The sequence below is a fragment of the Loxodonta africana genome, chromosome 13, assembly GCF_030014295.1.
Source record: "Loxodonta africana isolate mLoxAfr1 chromosome 13, mLoxAfr1.hap2, whole genome shotgun sequence".
Taxonomy (NCBI): Eukaryota; Metazoa; Chordata; class Mammalia; order Proboscidea; family Elephantidae; genus Loxodonta; species Loxodonta africana.
Window position 1 is genome coordinate 56,207,339 of NC_087354.1, and position 21,070 is coordinate 56,228,408.

General features: G+C 40.5%; 1 pseudogene; it reads right to left on the reverse strand.

Moving 5' to 3' along the window:
* Positions 1-17,785: 17,785 nt before the first annotated feature.
* Positions 17,786-18,445, reverse strand: LOC135233048 (voltage-dependent anion-selective channel protein 2-like; annotated as a pseudogene).
* Positions 18,446-21,070: the final 2,625 nt, after the last annotated feature.

Consider the following 21,070-nt stretch of genomic DNA (forward strand, 5'->3'; position numbering starts at 1 on the left):
TTACAATCTAATTTGGGAATAGGCTGTCTTTGTTATGCTAATGAGGCAGGATTAGTATATAGTCAATCTCTGTTGAGATACAAAAAAAAAAAAAACCAAACCCACTGCCGTTGAGTCGTTTCCGACTCCTGTTGAGATATAAAAGGGATTAAACAAGCAAACTAGAAGCGGAGATGGGGGGAGACAGATGTCAAGCCACACGAAGACCATCGGGGAGCAGAAACTCAGACGAGACCAGAGCATTCCTCCAGAGCCGACAAACAGAAAGCCTTCGCCTAGAGCCGGCACCCCGAATTCGGACTTCTAGCCTCCTGCACTGTGAGAAAATGACTTCTGTTTGTTAAAGCCACCCCGTTGTGGTATTTCTATTATAGCAGCACTGGACAATTAAGACAGTGGTCAATGAAGATCTCTCTAAAGAAGTAAAATGAGCTAATATGTGAATGATGAGAAAGTAACCCTAACTGCGGTGCTCCTTTCTTGAGTGGTACAAACAGTTAAAGTTCTTGGCTGCTAACTGAAAAGTTGGAGGTTCAAGTCTACCTAGAGACGCCTCAGAAGAAAGGCCTAGCAGTCTACTTCTGAAAAATCAGCCATCGAAAACCCCGTGGAGCACAGTTCTTCCCTAGCACATGTGAGGTCTCCATGAGTCAGAGGCGACATGACGACAACTGATTTTTTTTTTCCATAACGACAGGCTACATTGTAAGAAAAAAATTTAACAAGATTATAACTCACATAAAGTGCATAAATCTTAATTGTATCTCAATGGATTTTAGTATGTATACACATATACATAACCCTCACCCAATTCAAGACATAAAACATTTCCATCCGTCCATAGGCTTCTTCCCCCCCTTTCCAGTCAATACACAGCCCTAGAGAAAACCACCGTTCTGACCTGGATCACCAGCCGTTCGGTTCATCAACAGCCTACATTTTATGTTATTTGGTTCCGTTTTGTCAAGGAGAATCAGTCAGGTGTTCCCTATCCGTAAATTTTCATAAATGAATGTGAGTCTCCAGTTATTTATGAAACTGAAAGACACCACTATAATCTCCTTAGGAAACTAAAGGAAGCTGTTGTGACGGGACCCACGTTGTCAGGTCCCTGTCAGGTTAATCCAGCCCTGGCTGATTCAGTGACTCCTCAAGGGAAAGAGAGACAGCAAGGGGAGACAGAGTCCCTGTGGTCTTATCCCTACCCCCTTCGTTCTTGTTTGCTGAACAAACATTCCCCCCAAAGAGAACAGCAGAAAAACACTAGGCTCTGACAGCCCCCGTTAATCAAGGAGCCATAACAAATCACAGAATGAAGTCTACGACACATCAATTACACTAAGAACTGAGGGATCTACGGGAATTGGCAATCAGGCACACAGCCTGTGGGGTCACTATTTACGCATCCAGCTGTGGGGTGGTGACTTAGAGGTGGGCAGCTGGCTAGAGTGTAAGAAATGTTTCACCTTGGCAGTGGTCTCCGTGAAGATGCTAAGGGCTAAATGGGCTGTGCCTGGTGTATGGTTCTTCAAGTCAGTTCTGGATGATGGCTTTTTCACAGAACTTAGTTGTGGTGAAGAGAAATTACCAGAAGTTGGAAACTTGCTTCTTCCTCTGTTGTTGACTAACTAGAAACTTGGGCAACATTCTCAGTTTCTTCATCTGGTACACAGGGATTATAATACATGCCTTACCACCACACACAAGCATTGTCTTCTGAAGACAGAGATGCAGATTTAGAAATAAATATGTCTAAGGATATAGCTTCTATAGATTCATAGATATATAAACCAGTTGCCTTCAAGTTGATTTCAGCTCCCATGTGGGTCAGAGCAGAACTGTGTCTCATAGTGTTTTGAATGGCTAATTTTTCAGCAATAAATGACCAGGCCTTTCTTCCAAGGTGCGTCTGGCTGGGCTTCAACATCCAACCTTTCAGTTAGCTGCTGAACATGTTAATTCTTTGCACAACCAGGACTCCATATAAATATGTAGATAGATGACTATAGACATATAGATATGAAAAAGAATCTGAGAAAGGCATAAATTTGTGGGTTTTTACATATACATTGGTATCCATCCATCAATCATTCGATAAGCATTAAATGAGGGCCAACTGTGTGGCTTCATCTCCCTCAAGGAGCTCACAGCAGAGAAGACTGGAGACAGTTCAATAAATAGGATGTCATGGATTAAACTGTGTCCCCTCAAAATATGTGTCAAGTGAGAACCCGCCGTTGCTGCTGCTGCCTCCCTTCTTCCCCCAGTGCGACTTCTGCACCAGGGATTTACCCTTGAAATCCCCCACTGCCTCCGCAGCACCAAAAGCTGGACACCTGTGCTACCACCCCCACCAACAAAACTAGAAACAGTACACGAAACCTTTTGTCTCAAGTTGCTCAGGTGAATCAAAGTCTGCTGGTGCATCTGAGTGGTGAAGCTTGGTTCTCACGCCTGTACTGACGTCCTGGTGCTTCTCTTGGTGAGGCTGTGAAAAGACGATAGGCAGCCTTCAACAGGATAGTTGTCAGCTACATGAAACAACAAAACCAGTTGCCGTAGACTCACTTCTAACTCATGGCGATGCTGTGTGGGTGAGAGCAAAACCATGCTCCGTTGGGTTTTCAAAGGCTGATTTTCCTGAAGTAGAGCTCCAGACCTTTCATCCAAGGTGCCTCCAGGTGGACTAGAACCACGAACCTTTCAATTAGCAGCTGAGTGTGTTAACTATTGCACCATCCAGGGACTCCACATGGAAGAGCAGTGTATGTGAATCCGTCAAGGCTCCAGGCTCTATCCTAGTGCACAGCTCATGTGACTGCAGCACACTTACAGGTGAGAAGGATGATTTTGACTTTTTCTTAAAAAAAAAAATCTTTACCAGTTTCGTATATAGATTTCTTTAATGTTGAGTCCGGGGTATAGAAGTTTATTTATGGACCAGCTCTGGGATTTATTAATTTGGCCACATTGCCTTGTTTGATTGTAAGTTACTCTCCTGGTTGTTTTCTGTTAAAACACCAGAAGGCCTTCAGGCGTGGGTATCCATAAATTAAAATGTATTATGATTATTATTGTTCATGATAGTTCAAAAATGTGCTCTTTTTCATCAGAATGCATAATCAAGACACTGTGTAGGGAAAAACAAAGACAACTTTATGTCTGATCCACTAAAGCTCCAAGAGGATTATAGTGGAGCAACCCTGGCAGCTGGTGATAGATTCAAATACAACTGAATTCACATTTGCCATGACCTAATATTTTTTTTTTTTAATATTAATATCCGTTAATGCATTTTATATTGATAAATTCAGAAAGAGAACTCATGGTACTCTCTGGGAGACTGCTGGGAAGTAGCTTCGACTCCTTCATTTGTCATCATTATGGGGATGAGCTATGGTCCACAACTTAGCATTTGTTTATGGTGGTAAGTACAGCGAAGAAGACATGTGGGTTGATACAGTAAGCCTGCTGGTCCTCCTCCATCTTCCCTGTTGCTTGGGTTGGCGATTGCACATATCCAGATGCTCAAGCCCCAAACCTAGCAGGCATCCCTGATATCTTCCTCTTTCTCCCTCCTCCCCTACCTCCCAATCCATCCTAAGTCCATTGATTTTAATTTTTAAATATCACCCACATCTATTTCCTTCTCTCCATTTCCTTAACAGCCAATGTTTGCCTGGACTAACATCATCTCTCACCTGCATTACAACAGCCTCTAAATTGGCCTCCTGGAGGACAATCCTGCATCACTCTCATTGATCTTCATCCACAGCTTGAGGGGACTTTTCAGATGCAAAGCAGATTGTGTATTCTTATGCTCCAGAGTCAGTCAATTCTGACTCATAGCAACTCTATAGGACAGAGTAGAACTGTCCCATACAGTTTCCAAGGAGTGGCTGGTGGATTTGAACTGCCCATCTTTTGTTTAGCAGCCACAGCTCTTAACCACTGCACCACCAGGGCTCCGAGCTACAAGCTGAGAATACGAAGGGGGTTGAAATAAATCCCTGCCTTCAAGGATCTGCCAGGGGCTTGTTTCAACCTGCTTTGTATCTTCAGCTCCTCTTTCAACCTCCTTTGTTTCTTTGTATTACGAAAATATACAGTGCTAAATAAATATTTGCTGAATGAAAGAATAAATGAACAAGACAGTGAATGTAAGTGCCCACATTCTGGTTATCGAGGGGTGAGAAGGCCCAGGAAACATTCAGATTGCACTATAGATTGACACTGGCTTTGAACCAAGCTTTAGAAGAAGCAAAGCCGCGAGTGCTGGCTGATCTCGTCCCTTCTCCCTAGTCATCAGGATGGGCTGGTCCATTCAGATATAGGTAATTCCCAAGATTTGAAAGGTATCTATGCCTGAGGAGCAATGAAAACCAACTTGCAGACTCTGCTGAGATCTCAAGCCAAACTAGGTTGCCGTGATTGAAATTCTCATAACCACCTATCCTGAACTGCACTCAACTTTCCTAAATGAGATTTTATGGGAACTGATTGTGATTAGATAAATGGGTGACTTCACTAATGTATAATACAATTTTCAATTACAGTGTATGTACAATAATTTACATTTCTTGTTTGATGGTGTGATATTTATGTGACATATTCTGAATGAGACCCGGCTGCTGTTTACATAATGATCTTGCTTTTCTCTTAAAGAAGATCTGCCTTTCAATTTTCTTTTTGTGCTTCAAGGTTTTGTCATTCCAAGATAAACATTGTATATTATAGAAGGTGCAGGTGAGAACATCAATAAAGTAATAATCTAGATGGGTTTTAATAATTCTTATTTATGCCACTGGATTAGGTAATAGAGTGGCTCATCTTTCATAAAATGTTGGAATAAAAATGTCCCAAAAATTACAGTAAATTTTTTGTGATCTGCTGGCTCTGTGATCATTCCCATGGCAAAGTGCCATTGAAGAACAAAAACGAATGTTTTATTAAATATATTTGACCATTAACAACGTAATATTCACTGCCAGGGCTCTGCTCTGAAATTGGAACAATATCATTGGAAAGTGCCTTTTTTCTGACCTTTAAGACAAGGTCCCAAGAAACAAAAGCTTTTAAGCATTTGACCCCCAAATATCATTTCTCCCCTTCTGCCTAGAGGTGGCTTATGGACAAGGGAGAAAATAGCTCCCAATCAAAAGCTTTCCAGATAGAAAGCTCTTCTTAAAATAGGAAGGGGAAGGAAAAGCGCATGTGAAATGAACGCAGTTTAGGATTCAACACTCAGCCAAGTAGGAGGGTACAGTTTGAGTGGACTTGAACCCCAGGGAGCCATGTCTGTGTACAAAGAGAAGGCTGAGCAGGTATCCTTAGCCCTCTACCTGCATCAGCCAGAGCAGCTCTCCCTTTACCCATGCTATATACTAGGACTTCCAGTTATAACTCACTTATAAAGGAGATGTAGTAGGTTGAGGAAACCCTGGTGGAGTAGTGGTTAAAGTAGTGGTTAAGTGCTGTGGCTGCTGACCAAAGGGTTGGCAGTTCAAATCCACTAGGCACTCCTTGGAAACTCTATGGAGAGGTTCTACCCTGTTCTATAGGGTCACTATGAGTTGGAATTGATGCAACAGGTTTGGTTTTTTGGGTTTTGGTAGTGGGTTGAATCGTTTCCTCCCAAAAATTCACAGCCACCTGAACTACAGAATGTGGTCTTATTTGAGTCTTTGCAGATGCAATTAGTCAACAAAACCCAAGTTAACAAAAAATCATATAAAAGTAGGGTGAGTCCTAATCTAATATGCCTGGTATTCTCATAAAAAGAGAAGAGACACAGAGGCAGACATGTAGGGAAGGCGGCCATAGGAAGGCAGAGGTGGAAACTGGAGTCCTCCTGCCAGGAGCCAAGGCACACCTGGGGCCACCCAGACCAGGAAGAGGCAAAGAAAGACTATTCCTTGGAGGCTTCAGAGGGAGGATGGCTCTGCTGACACCAAGTCTCCAGACTGAGAGAATAAACTTGTGCTGTTTTAAAGCACTCAGGTTGTGATACTTTGTTATGAGACCTAGGAAATTAATACTACTGGGTTGGCTACTTAGAGTACTTTGCAAAACAATAGTGAAAAGAAAACTGTTCTAGAAGCTGGCACTCTGAGCCCCATTTCTTTATTTACAAAATAAAGAATTTGTATTTGATTGTGAGGATGGCACAGGCCCGGGCAATGTTTCATTCTGCTGGTAGGGTGGCTATGAGGCAGCACCGCCTGGATGACACCTAACAACAACAACAATAACAGTGAGTAGGAGTGGACTAGACGGCGACTAAACAACAACAGCATTCCCCTGTTCCACAGTGTGTATTCCTTCGTTCCAGCAGGAACACTAGTGTAGATGTGGCTATTATTTGGTATAACAATTTAATTATGCCGTGTTATTAAACAGCGTGCTTGCCTCCCTTTTAATATGACAAGGGAAGTAAAACACCCAGCTATGGAAACAGCACTAAATCAAGAGCATTGGCCTCCAGTACAAAATGCCCACATGAACGTGAGTGATTGGAAAGTACTCGAATAGCCTTCACAGATTCCGGAGTACAGGGCGACTGTCTCAAGACTTGTCTGCATTCAAATGAACCCAATACTGGATAAAATAAAAACAAGCCTCTGTATAATCTTACAGTAACTAAGAAATCTTCACTCTATAACGTTGGATTAACACTGTTCTTTTAGTCATAACCTCTTCTAGATGTAAGCAATTTGTTGAGTTGCTCCTCCTTTCTGCAAATAAATAAAAACTTGCCAGCTAAATAAATTATGGTAAAATCATAAAATCAAGTACTACGCGACCATTAAAATGATGATTCCTTAGCATGGAAAAATATGTAAAATATATTAACGGAAAAATCAGAGCACAAAGCAGCATATGTAATATTAGTCCATTTTTGAAAAAAAAAATCACATGTATACATTTTGAAAGATAGATACCAGGATGTCTGCCAAGACTGACTGTGGTCATGTGTGCTTGGGAAAATTTACGTGATTCCAGGTAGATACTTAGCTAGAAGACATAGGTGTCTCCAGGAGATCAAAACTCAGAGGAGGAAGAGTTGAAAATGGAAAATGGGGCTGCATTGAAAGTCAACAGCCTATACTAAAGAATTATCCACAACCTTCATTTAACAAATATTTACTCATCAGATGTTTAGGGAAATACATGACCTCTTAAAATCATTGAATGTGATGACATAACAGTTTCAATGAAAGAATGGATGAAACACTCATTAATCCATCATTGGTGGTTGAAGGTAGGGAGAGGAGGGACAGGCAAAGAGGAGTGAGTGGCCAGGGAAGACTTTTCAAAAGAGGTAACATTTGAGCTAGGCCTTGATGGATTTCACTCGCTAGACAGAGAAGAAAGTGTAATTGATGGAGAAGGACCAGCATAAGCAAAGTTTGGAAGCATGGAACTTGACAGATGAAGAGCAAGTAGTTTTGTGTATCTGGAATATAGGGGCTGACTGGAGATAAGGTTCAGGAACTGAGTGACTGGAGAAAAGGGCTGTAAAAAGCCTCTATGCTTTGCCAAGGAGTTTGAACTTGATTTTATGGGCAATAAGTTTGGCAGAAGCTCACTTGTAATTTTAAAAGATAATTCACCGGCCATCTAAGATACTTCTACTGGTCCCATTCCGGCTGGAGCAAAGGAGAATAGAGAAAACCAAAGACACAAGGGGAAGAGTAGTCCAAAGGACTAATGGACCACAACTGCCACAACCTCCACTAGACTGAGCCCAGAAGAACTAGATAGTGCCCGGCTACCACCACCAACTGCTGGACAGGGATTACAGTAGAGGGTCCTGGACACGGATTACAGTAGAGGGTCCTGGACACAGCAAGATAAAAATGTAGAACAAAATTCAAATTCACACACACACACACACACACAAAGACCAGACTTGCTGGTCTGACAGAGACAGGAGAAACCCCAAGAACACGGTCCTCAGACACTCTTAACTTAGTACTGAAATCACTCCCAAGGTTCACCCTTCAGCCAAAGATTAGACAGGTCTATTTTTTTTTTTTTATAGAGCAAACAATAACACATGTGAGGAACATGCATTGTAGTTCAATCATGTATACAACACTAAATGGACACACCAGCTCAAAAGCAAAGACGGTAAGGCAGGAAGGGACAGGAAAACTGGACAAATGGAAATAAGGAAGCTGGGCTGGAAAAGGGAAGAGTGTTGACACGTCATGGGGTTGGTAACCAATGTCACAAAGAAATTTGTGTATTAATTGTTTAATAGGAAACTAATTTGCTCCGTAAGCTTTCACCTAAAGCACACACACACACACACACAAAAGATAATTCATGCATGTAGAGCCAGGAGGTGGACTCCATTTCAGGCTTTAAGGGAACTGGAGAACACTGCGGTATAACCAATTTTTGTTCTTTATAAATAAATTTTGCCAAATGCTGTTCTAAGTGCTTTATACCTATCAGCTCATTGAATCCTCACAACAACCCTCTAAAGCAGGTACTAATATTCTAGGGGTACTCATTTTACAGATGAGGAAACTGAGGTACCAGGGTTAAGTAGTCTGTCTGACTTCACACAAGAAATAAGTAGTAAGGCCAGGATAAAACCTTACATAGCCTGGCTCCAGTGTTTGTGCTCAGAACCATTCTGCTAAGTTTCTTCCCGGGCACTGGGCCCAACAGGCAGTTGTCAGTCCCCAGTTAAGTGTTGGTGCAGATCTGGCTTCTCACTGCACTCTCATCTTTCCGTAACTGGGCTGCCTCTTTCACTCCATCACCTTCTGCCTTAAGCACCTGCTGAGGTCAGGGAGGAGAATAAGGAGCACCCACTTTTCCACCTTTCATTTATCCTTTTTGCTGGGCATTCACCTTCTAATTACAGTGCATGAAATGGTGTCAATGGCAGAGCCTGTGGTCTTTAGCGTAGAGATTTAAATATATTTATTTTAATATTTATATACAGCTTTTGGTCAATGAATGTTTTGTTTTTTAATTTTGTAAGCTACCCTTGGAAAGAAACCCTTCCAACTATTACAGAACACTTTTGACATGAGTCTGTAAAATTGATTCAGATGGTTTGCCAAGCTGCCGGTCTTAATTAATGACCTACTATAACCTCCAGTTTTATTAGGCCTATATTTCTCGTATATTGGCACATATATTAATGACTGGCCTGTGAATAAACTGACAGCTTCAAAATGATACGAGATACTTGTTTTCTTATGGGGAAGTCGCTTTTGCCTTGAACTTACAGTAAAATGATTATTAGTTCAGTAAATTACGGCTCCAATGCTCTCATGATCATCCCAGCAACAGAGAGACTGCCTGAGTTTCATTTCTTGATGAAACTCCACATTGGGCAAGACTTTTTAGCTAAACTCATGCTCTAGCAAGTAGGACTGTTGGCTTTATAGTCATAAACTTTCTGAACAGAAAAACATTCACTAAAGCTGTGCTGATTTCTTATATCACTAATATCCAATCGCCTTTTAACAACAGAGTTCCTGGGAGGTGCAAATGATTAAGCATTTGACTACTAGCCTAAAGGCTGGTGTTTTGAACCCAAGAAAGACAGCCCAGTTTTGGAAGACAGGCCTTGGAAGAGGTGCCTCAGAAAACAGGCCCGGTCATCTACTTTCGAAAGGTCACAGCCTTGAAAACCCCATGGAACAGTTCTATTCTGTCACATGAGGTCACCATGAGTCAGAATCGACTCAGTGGCAACTAACCACAGCTTATCAACACTCCATGGTATTGTCCAATGTCTTAAAGGAAGTATTAGAAAGAATACATCCAAGCAAAATTAATGAGTTCTCTTTAATTTTTAATAAAATATACATGGAACATTTTAGAATTGAAAGAGAATATTAATAAAATAAACAATATGAGTCTTACAAGAAAAGTAATAACAAGTAACTCATTAGTCTACTGTCCAATTTGGAACTATTTGTTTCATCCCACCAAACAGGGCGCCGGATAAGCCATGATTCCCATCTTTGTGTTTCATAGGCAAAGTCTGGTTGAGATATGGTGGTAGAAGCAAAAAGTACTGAGCTACTGCTGAATTACCACATTTTCTAGACTTTTCTTCCCAAATTCACTGACTTTTTGAGATTAAGGTAGAGGCAAACTTTGAGATTAACAGGACAATGCAAAGTGATAATAAGGATAATGTACAGAGCTGAAATTTTTTCATCTGGAATGAACCCAGACAGTATGAACCAGGCCTACAGTAAGTCAATCAGATTTATGGGGGTTACACTGTATTTGAGGGTTATTCCCTAAGGCCTGGCATAATTTAAAACTATGATTTTTTCTTACGGCTGACAAAGGATAGTTGGCACTTGTTTCCTAGTTGAAGTGACGGTACCATGTGACAATAGCATAAACACAATTTACAATTCACTCAATCAAGCTGCTTCAAAATTATGAGTTTCTTCACTAGCAAGTGGCCATCTAAGATGCATCTGTAAACCAGGGATGCCATCAGCCCTGCAGCCCTCCAAGGGTATGAGAATCACATGAGATACATCAAAAGTGCTTTCTCAACTACTCAAAAGGAAGTTAACTCTTTTATTGTATGTAAAAAAAGCAATGCCAAAAAACATATAACTTAAAAAATTCTTTGGAAATTTGCATAAGCTTGTTGGAAACCCTGGTAGTGTAGTGGTTAAGTGCTGCCGCTGCTAATCAAGAGGTGGGCAGTTTGAATCCACCAGGCGCTCCTTGGAAACTCTACTGGGCAGTTCTACTCTGTCGTATAGGAACGCTACGAGTCAGAGATCAACTCCATGACAGTGGGTTTGGTTTTTGGTGCTTCTTTAATTTTAACAGTCGATACAAAACAGCTGCAAAAGATTATATTCAGTAAAAATACATCTTGGTAAAAGACACAATTTTAAATATATATACATTAAAAAAAACTAGAAAGATACAGAACAAAATGTTGAGAACAGTTAACTTCAATGATGATTTTTATTTTCTTCTTTTTGCTGAACTATTTTGTGCAAATTCGCAAAATAGAATCACCTCCCGATTCTTTATTTAGTGCTGTGAGTAGTAAAGTAACTGAAAACCCTATCTGACATGACTGTCATTTGTGATACACCCTCTATTGGCAGAACATCCTAAAAATATAATTTTGTTCTTTTAGAAAACAAACACCAATATCCAATATAGTGCTTTAGTGTATGGAGAATTGCCCTGCCAAGAACGAATTCCATGGCTTCTTTGCATTTGAAATTACTCTGAAGAAAATCTAAAATACAGAAAAAGCCATTTTTGCTAAGATCAGGGTTCTTGCGGCTTCTGCTCACAGAAAGTACTCGGGCCTCCAAAACTGAATTTCTTGGTTTAGCTTGATTCTAGAAACGTTTCCAAGGAGGACTTGCAAGAAAAACGCTCCAAATTGGAATCCTTCCGCTCGGGTTCAACCCTGCAAACAGCCAGGCAGAATTTATTTAACCTTCAGCCAACTGCTCGACCAACTTGAAATTATTGATAGCCCATCAGTAATGATCAAGATGGAGAGGCTAAATGAAGAGGTGCTTTTTTTTACAAGAGAACCATTGAGCTGGTAACAGGACTTGAAATGCCGTGTCAGCTCAGCTCTCGTGGTCAGGGAGCTCAGCTGCTGGAGGGAAATAAAACTGTTCAGTTATGGCTGCCCTCCAATCAGTCACGGGGGTAATGGTGTTTGGCTTCAGTCAGGTTGTATGTCAGCAAATATACATCTCTTAGACAGCCCCTAAGAGTGCCTTAAGATCATGCTTATTGTTTTATATAGATAGGGGTCGGGTCCTGATAGATGGTGGTCACAGGCCACCAAAATAAATTTTACCATGTTCAGCAGGTGACGTTAATCTCAATACTGGAGGATGAAAGAGCTACTTTGATAGAATATTCATTCCATTGACAGTGATGGGACATTTTTCCTCAGTTAATGTCTTGTTTGGATCATATGAAGGTAGATATCCTCTCCTCCCCACTCCCGGCTGTATGAGGTACACCCGAAGAAAAGGCACATGGAGTATAAGTGTGGGGAGCCACTGAAATCAGACTTTAAAGAGCAAGTGTGGTTGACAAAGCTCTCCAAAGAATTGAACATACCACTGTCACCATTGTGGTGTGGTCAGAGTGACATAGACGTTCAAAATAGCATTAAAGAACCACTGGTTGTTACGTTTAGTTATTCATGCCCTGTCCTTAGTCCAAATAAAACAAAAGGATTGGAGGCATCATAAAGGGGTCTCTGAGTTGTGGATGGAAGATATGTGGCATCCTCTTCCAAGCCACTTCAGACAGCAGCAACCAGCCACAGCACCCTCTTCCCATGAAGTCCAGGTAAAGCTCAGAATCTCAACCTGGTGTTCCATGCACTCAGATTAAAATGAGTCTGTCACCATATTTCCAAGCCCTTAAAACCTAGAAAACATCCTTTAAGCATTTAAAGAACTATAGTGAGCCTGGAAGGATGGTCAGAGGACCACTGCAGTATTAGAGCCTATCGTCAACAGAGACTGCAATATGGTTCCTCAAAGACAATCTGTCTGTCTTCAAGAGATTTTTCTTGGGAATGATAAATGAGGCTCAGCAGAAACAGAACACTGCTACTCATTAGAGGAATGCAGAGACCTTTCCAAAGACTGGAACCCCAGTCCAGGACTCTCTTATCCCCAAGCCAAGACTCAGCAGGACTCCCAGAACTGAGTCAGTGTGCCCACGAGAGTCCCTCAGAGCCAATATCATGAAAAAGTTTCAGAAAGTCTGCAGGGTGGGGAAAGACAGAAGAAGTATTAGAAGATTAACCACACGGTGACTTCATGCTTACGGCCGTTATGCTTAGAGAAGCCAACCCATTCGCCAATGACTTCAGCCCTTTTAGGATTTGCTCTAGAACATGGAACTTCCCTCCTCTCCTTGGCCTATTGCTTGGCTTATCAGAATGGAGAGCACTGAACTAGATACCTAAGACTTTCTGATTTCAAGTTCGCTTAGGGCTAAAAAACATGAATTAATATTCTCATTTTTTTAACTTAGTGAAAGTAGGTTTTTGCTGATTAACCTGTTCACTTTCTTGTTTCCCACTTTTTGGGGGGCAGAATCATGCTCACATATCATGGTATGTCCAGAGTCTGGCTCAGTGTCTCAGGAATAGCGGGTACCCACTACAGTAAAGCCAGTGAATGCATCATTCTGCCTCCTCGCCTCACAAAGAAGTCCCAAATTAGAATGTTTTCTGCATCTTTAAGTTTAGTCCACCTGCAAAAAAAACAAAAAACACTTTGCCATGGAGTTGATTCCGTCTCATGGCGACCCCACATGTTACAGAGTAAAACTGCTCCATAGGGTTTTCTTGGCTGCAATCTTTATGAAAGCAACTCACCAGGCCTGTCTGGATGGGTTTAAACCACCAACGTTTATGTTAGCAGCCAACTGCAACACACTTTGTGCCACCCAGGCTCAGATGAGTACACCTTTAAAAAGGCCGGTTTCTGCACCTAGGCTAAAATATGTATTCATACTGAGTCCATGTTCCCTTTAAAAACAAAAAGTGTTTAGACTGGCCTAGAATTTGGAAAATAAGTTTTTTTTTAAAATCTAGATTCATAATTATTCTCTAGGTAATTTTTTTTTTTTTTTTAATAATAGCAAATGTGCTGCATGGTATTCTGATAAGGAAAGTACAGTGGAGTGTAAAGGAGAAGTTTTTCTGAATCAATGAGTCTCAAATACAGACTTCTTTAAATTGCCTTTGAAAGTAATTTTTAAATAGTAGAAATTAATTCTTAATGAAGTCTTGCCAAACAGACTTTCTAAAGGGCCTTCCTTTGATGAATAAATTAAGGATTTGTGATTTGCTCATTTAGTGGTTTCCATGCTACTCCTGATACATCATGAGAAACAGAGAAAAGATTGAAGTTGTCAAGGGTTTCATTTTACTTGGATCCACAATCAACACCAAAGGAAGCAGCAGTCAAGAAATCAAAAGGCGCATTGCATTGGGGAAATCTGCTGTAAAAGACCTCTTTAAAGTGTTAAAAAAACGAAGATGTCATCTTAAAGACTAAGGTGAGCCTGACCCAAGATCTGGTGTTTTTAATAGTTTCATATGCATGTTAAAGCTGGACAATGAATAAGAAAGACCAAAGAATTGATACCTTTGAATTGTGGTGTTGCCAAAGAATATTGAATATACCATGGACTCCCAAAAGAATGAATAAATCTGTCTTGAAAGAAGTACAACCAGAATGCTCCTTAGAAGCAAGAAAGGCAAGACTACTTCTCACATACTTTGGACATGTTATCAGGAGGGACCAGTTCCTGGAGAAGGACATCATGCTTGGTAAAGTAGACGGTCAGCAAAAAAGAGGAAGACCCTCAACGCGATGGATTGACATAGTGGCTGCAACGATGGGCTGAAGCATAACAATGATTGTGAGGATGGCACAGGACCTGGCAATGTTTCATTCTATTATATAGGGTTGCTATGAGTCAGAACCGCCTTGACAGCACCTAACAACAACAACAACGTTACTCCTTGAGAAAGGAATTGCCATCTAATGCAGCCTTATGTCATCTTAGTGCTCAACAAACTGTCTTGAACGAGGTTGGTATTCAGAAATTATATCCTGAACAGATGAATGTGTTTGGAAGGGGTTTGAAAACCATTTGCTCTATAGAGTAGGTACACATTTCTTCTATATTTCCCCATTTTAGAATGTAATTGCCACATTTTTAGCCAGTACAAAGTTCAGTTTCAGCCCAGGCCAGGGAGGAGCAATCACAAATTCCATATAATTCCAATCAATAACACTTTGCTTGACTACAAAATGTGGCACTATAAATTGAGAGCATTAAAAATATGCATGCCTTTCACCCAGCAATCTCACTTCTAAAAAAAAAAAAATGAACAGTAAATATTAACAGATTGTGTAAAAATTTGGATATTTACTAATTCCAAAGAAAAACAACTAACTTTACAATGAAAAAATGTGGCGGATACCACCTAACTATCAAAGTGAATATCATCAGTACTGGACAAATCAAAATGGTGTGCCGCCCTATAGGCTGGAGTGAGAGAGCACAGCTTCCATTCTGCAATATTCCTGCTAAAGACGTGCGAACTAAATCCCATCATGAGGAAACATGAGGCAAAAACAAACCGAAAGCAGTCTACAAAACAAGTAGCCTGTAATCTTCAAACATGTCAGGGTCATGAAGGTCAAGCAAGCACTGAAACACTTAGAAAGTAAACAATTCAGAAGGAAAATGACTAAAGACTCATGACAATTAAGAGCAACATTGGACCTTTTTGTAAAGAACATTATTGGGACATTTGCCAAAATGTGAATACGATCGTTGGATAAAGGCTTTGGGGGAGTTCTTCGTACTGTGCTTGCAAAATTTCTGCAAGTTTGAGATTATTTCACAATAAACTCAGAATATAAAACAATATGAAAATATAATCCCATGTTATAGAAGAAGTTGTACATCATACCATACTGCACTGTACCCATTGCCCTTAAGTTGATTCTGACTCACAGAGACCCTATATGACAGAGTTTAACTGCCCTATAGGGTTTCCAAGGCTGTAATCTTTATGGATGTCAGAGGAGATTCTGAAACGTGCTCTCGAACTTCGAGCAGCTAAAGCAAAAGGAAGAATTGATGAAGTAAAAGAACTGAACAGAAGATTTCAAAGGGCATCCCGAGAAGACAAAGTGTTATAATGACATGTGCAAAGAGCTGGTGATGGAAAACCAAAAGGGAAGAACATATTCAGCGTTTCTAAAGCTGAAAGAACTGAAGAAAAAATTCAAGCCTCGAGTTGGAATAGTGAAGGATTCTGTGGGGAAGATATTAAATGACACAGGAAGCATCAAAAGAAGATGGAAGGAATACACAGTCATTATACCAAAATAGAATTAGTCGATGTTCAACCATTTCAGGAGGTGGCATATGATCAGGAACCGATGGTACTGAAGGAAGAAGTCCTAGCTACTCTGAAGGCATTGGCAAAAAACAAGGCTCCAGGAATTGATGGAATGTCAACTGAGATGTTTCAACAAACAGATGCAGCGCTGGAGGTGCTCACTCGTCTATGCCAAGAAATATGGAAGACAGCTTCCTGGCCAACTGACTGGAAGAGATCCATATTTATGCATATTCCCAAGAAAGGTGATCCAACTGAATGTGGAAATTATAGAACAATATCATTAATATGACATGCAAGTCAAATTTTGCTGAAGATCATTCCAAAATGGCTGCAGCAGTATATTGACAGGGAACTGCAAGAAATTCAGGCCGGATTCAGAAGAGGATGTGGAACCAGGGATATCATTGCTGATGTCAGATGGATCCCGGCTGAAAGCAGAGAATACCAGAAGGATGTTTACCTGTGTTTTATTGACTATGCAAAGGCATTTGACTGTGTGGATCATAACAAATTATGGATAACATTGCGAAGGACGGGAATTCTAGAACACTTAATTGTGCTCATGAGGAACCTTTACATAAATGAAAAGGCAGTTGTTCGGACAGAACAAGGGGATACTGATTGGCTTAAAGTCAGGAAAGGTGTGCGTCAGGGTTGTATCCTTTCACCATACCTATTCAATCTGTATGCTGAGCAAATAATACGAGAAGCTGGACTATATGAAGAAGAACGGGCCATCAGGATTGGAGGAAGACTCATTAACATGTTGTGTGATGCAGATGACACAACCTTGCTTGCTGAAAGTGAAGAGGACTTGAAGCACTTACTAATGAAGATCAAAGACCACAGCCTTCAGTATGGATTGCACCTCAACATACAACAAAAATCCTCACAACTGGACCAATGAGCAACATCACGATAAACGGAGAAAAGATTGAAGTTGTCAAGGGTTTCATTTTACTTGGATCCACAATCAACAGCCATGGAACCAGCAGTCAAGAAATCAAGACTCATTGCATTGGGTAAATCTGCTGCAAAGGATCTCTTTAAAGTGTTGAAGAGCAAAGATGTCACCTTGAAGACTAAGGTGCACCTGACCCAAGCCGTGGTATTTTCAATCGCATTATATGCATGTGAAAGCTGGACAATGAATAAGGAAGACAGAAGAAGAATTGATGCCTTTGAATTGTGGTGTTGGCGAAGAATATTGAATATACCACGGACTGACAAAAGAACAAATCTTTCTTGGAAGAAGTACAACCAGAATGCTCTTTAGAAGCAAGAAATGGCAAGACTGCATCTTACATGCTTTGGACATGTTGTCAGGAAAGATCAGTCCCTGGAGAAGGACATCATGCTTGGCAGAGTACAGGGTCAGCGGAAAAGAGGAAGACATTCAAAGAGTTAGATTGACACAGTGGCTGCAACAATGATCTGAAGCGTAACAACGATTGTAAGGATGGCTCAGGACCGGGCAGTGTTTCATTCTGTTGTGCATTGGGTCGCTATGAGTCGGAACTGACTCGATGGCACCTAACAACAACAACGAAAACAATCTTTATGGAAGCAGACTGCTACATCTTTCTTCTGAGGGGTAGCTGGTGGGTTCAAACCATGAACCTTTTGTTTAGCAGCCGAGCACTTAACCACTGCACCACCAGGCTCCTTTCAGCATAACATATATGAGATATGTATTTTTTTTTTCCAGTTTTCGTAAAGGTCTCTTTGATTACTGTGGGTAGCACATTTATCAGTTAAATACATCTAAATAACGTATAGGTGGCTGCATGACTGTAGCATTGGTAACTGGATAGATAACCAATTCGACTAGAAAGCAGCTAACAAGTAACTGTCTAAATATTTAAAATACAGCTCTTGTTTAGATCATCCTTTGTTTTGATCACATTCTTGGGGGAGAAAAAGCCTGCTGGTCACAATGGAAATAATAAACACTAAGGCCAAATCTTCTAAAATAGCTTCACAGAGGTTTCTTCAGCCGGATTAAGCCTCCAACTCCAGAGCAAGCCCAAGTTTGTGGCCCCCAGCATTAATGCTCTTCCTGTCTACCACAGCAGGCAGTGTAAGCTTCACACCAGGCCTCAGGGTCTGAGCGTGGCCTTCTCCAATTAAACTAGGGTTGTTGACTTTTGCAGAAATGAAAGCAGCGGGCTCCAACTGGTAATGCCAAAACGAGAGCAGTTGGTACCTGATGTCCAAGCAAGGTTTACTGAAATGTCAAGATCTTCACATACTTCCTAATAAATTATTCCTCCAAATTCTGTCTCATCCTTGACATTAGTGTGTATCTGGAAGTCCCCTATCCTGCAGCCCACTGCAAAATTATTCCTTGTCAGCTTTGATTTGGCACTGTCAAAGGTCATCTGGTAACCAGCAAGCCAGCCCTTATAGCCAAAGACAGCTGAACCATGGATTGCAGGTCCAGCAAAAGAAAAGATCTGCATAAGGTTATAAAGAAAGGTCAAAGAATATACATCAAAACATGGTTATCTTCAAGTAATGGGATTATATTTACCTGTATTTTTAATTGTTAAAAACTGGATGTTGTATCTTTGTAATGCAGAAAAATTTTTTAATGTATATTCGTATACTTTAGTAATTTCCAACCTTAAGAGGGTAAGCTTATATTATAAAACATAATTGTTTCATCTGTAATTCAGTTAACCTCCACAATCAGTCACTCCAAGGTTGCCTTCCGTTTCTGAAATGTGGAAAATGGTCATATCTGGGAGATGCTGTCTGTCTTTTCTGCTTATCTTATTACCTGTTGCTGGTTTATCATATCCCTGGAAAATCATCTACTATAATTGAATCATTTTCTTTCTAATTTTACATCAGAACTCTTAAAATAGATTTGTTTCTCTAATTACTGTTCACCTGGATATAAACATACTAAAATGATTGCCTTTTGCTATTGTGAATTTCAACATCTTTTTATTGCTTTTCTTAATTTGTTCGGGATCATATGCTGACTATAAATTTCATTTTAAAGAATAATTGGAAGCACGAACAAGACTAAAATAATTAGTAATGTTGCCACTCTACATAATATCTCTCTTGTAGCAAACTCTTTCTGAAAGCATTTAGGACATTTATTGAATTGTATTCATTGAAATGAAGAATGTTTAACAGTCTTATTTGGCAAAGGCAAAGCCTTTATGTGTTGGCCTGGGTTCTCAGAACAAGAACCTTAAAAATGATATTTGCTAGTCATATCTGAAAAATGAGATTCTTCATCAGATTCCAAGGAGTAAATTTGCAATGATGGTCACTGTGGTCCTAATGCATAGAAACGCATTGAAAATGTGTACTAAGTGCACCTTTTTACATGCAAACTTAAAAAAAAAAAAAAAAATCCCCTGGGTCAGTTTAGCTGAAATAAAGATGAATAGGGGCCTTTGCAATCTATTCAACCCTGGATGCACACATATATCTCCAATTAACTGAAACAGGAATTCCCAGCATGCTTTGAGTGAAGAGGATATTCTTCAATCATGTCATTGTATTTTGAGGGGTATTTTTAACTACCTAAAACAGAATGCCATATCATGAGACCAGAAATTTTAACAGCAGAGCTCAGTCAGGGACATAGGATTCTAATAATCACTTTAATACTCCTCTCTGTATAGTCTCCACAGCACACTCCACCCTGCTTATCAGATCTATAAAACAGAATCAATATTAGCATGGGCAGTGGAAGAATCAGTTGAGACTGGCTTGCAAAAATTATATTGACCCATTGCCATTAAGTCAATTCCGACTCATAGCAACCCTATAGGACAGAGTAGAACTACCCCATAGAGTTTCCAAGGAGCGCCTGGTGGATTTGAACTGCCGACCTTTTGGTTAGCAGCCATAGCTCTTAACCACTACTCCACCAGGGTCTCCAAAATTCTTTCATGTACTATATAGAAGGCCACAACCCAGTATGCCTCTACCACACTGTAGCTACTAGTCAAGCCAAAGTCTCAGTCAGAGAAAGATGCTAGATGAGTAAAATTAATCTTACAAATAGCCAGAGCAACAACATAACAAGGAAGTTGAATTTCAGATCTATCTGGGATTATTTTAGCTGCAAATACAGGAAACGTCTCTGAAAGTGACTTAAATAAAAGACCATTTACTATCTCACATAAAAAGAAATCGAAAGGTAGCTGTTGCAGAAAGACCAAAAAACCAAACCTATTGCCATAGAGTCGATTCTGACTCATAACGACGCTATAGGAGAGAGTAGAACTACCCCACAGGGTTTCCAAGAAGTGGCTGGTAGATTCGAACTGCAGATCTTTTGATCAGCAGCCAAGATCTTAACCACTGTGCCACCAGGAGAAGGTTAAGTCAGGAGTTCAACAAAGGTACTGATTACGCGGGCTCTTTCCATCTTGATGCTCTGCATTCTCCAGTACGTAGTCTGTCATCCCCAGGCTTGTTCTCTCATTGTCACAAAATGGCTGCTGCTGCTGCTGCTGCTGCTGCAGACATCCAGTTACCACATAACCATTTCCAAAGGCAAAAATGGCAATGTTTCCTCATATGTGTCTCTTTTTATCAAGAAGGAGAACTTCACAGAACCTCAGCAGCCGACTCCTCCTCAGGTCCACTGAGGTGTCTAGGTGGCATGCTAGTGCTGGAGCTGCAGACGAAGTTGGGAAGGCATGTTCTCAGCCTCTGATGTGAAAAGCAGCCATGTCAGCCAGAAAGAAATGTGACTTCCTCTGTTCGATATTTGATAATTGTGGAAAGCAAAATTTAACAAGCATAACTGATATTTTTGTAAATTGTCATTTTGTTGTATTCTTTGAGATTCTTTGGGGGAAATTTTTTGACTTATATAACCTTGTGGGAAACCCTGGTGGTGTAGTGGTTAAGTGCTGTGGCTGTGAACCAAAGGGTCGGCAGTTCAAATCCGCCAGGTGCTCCTTGGAAACTCTATGGGGTGGTTCTACTCTGTCCTATAGGGTCGCTATGAGTCGGAATCAACACGAGGGCACTTGGTTTGGTTTTTTTGGTGTAACCTTGTGATGCTAGATCGAGGTGCAATTATTGTAGAATCATCTTCACTGAATTTAAGATCAATATGTCAGTGCTGATCCTTTCTACTTTTTACTTCAGATT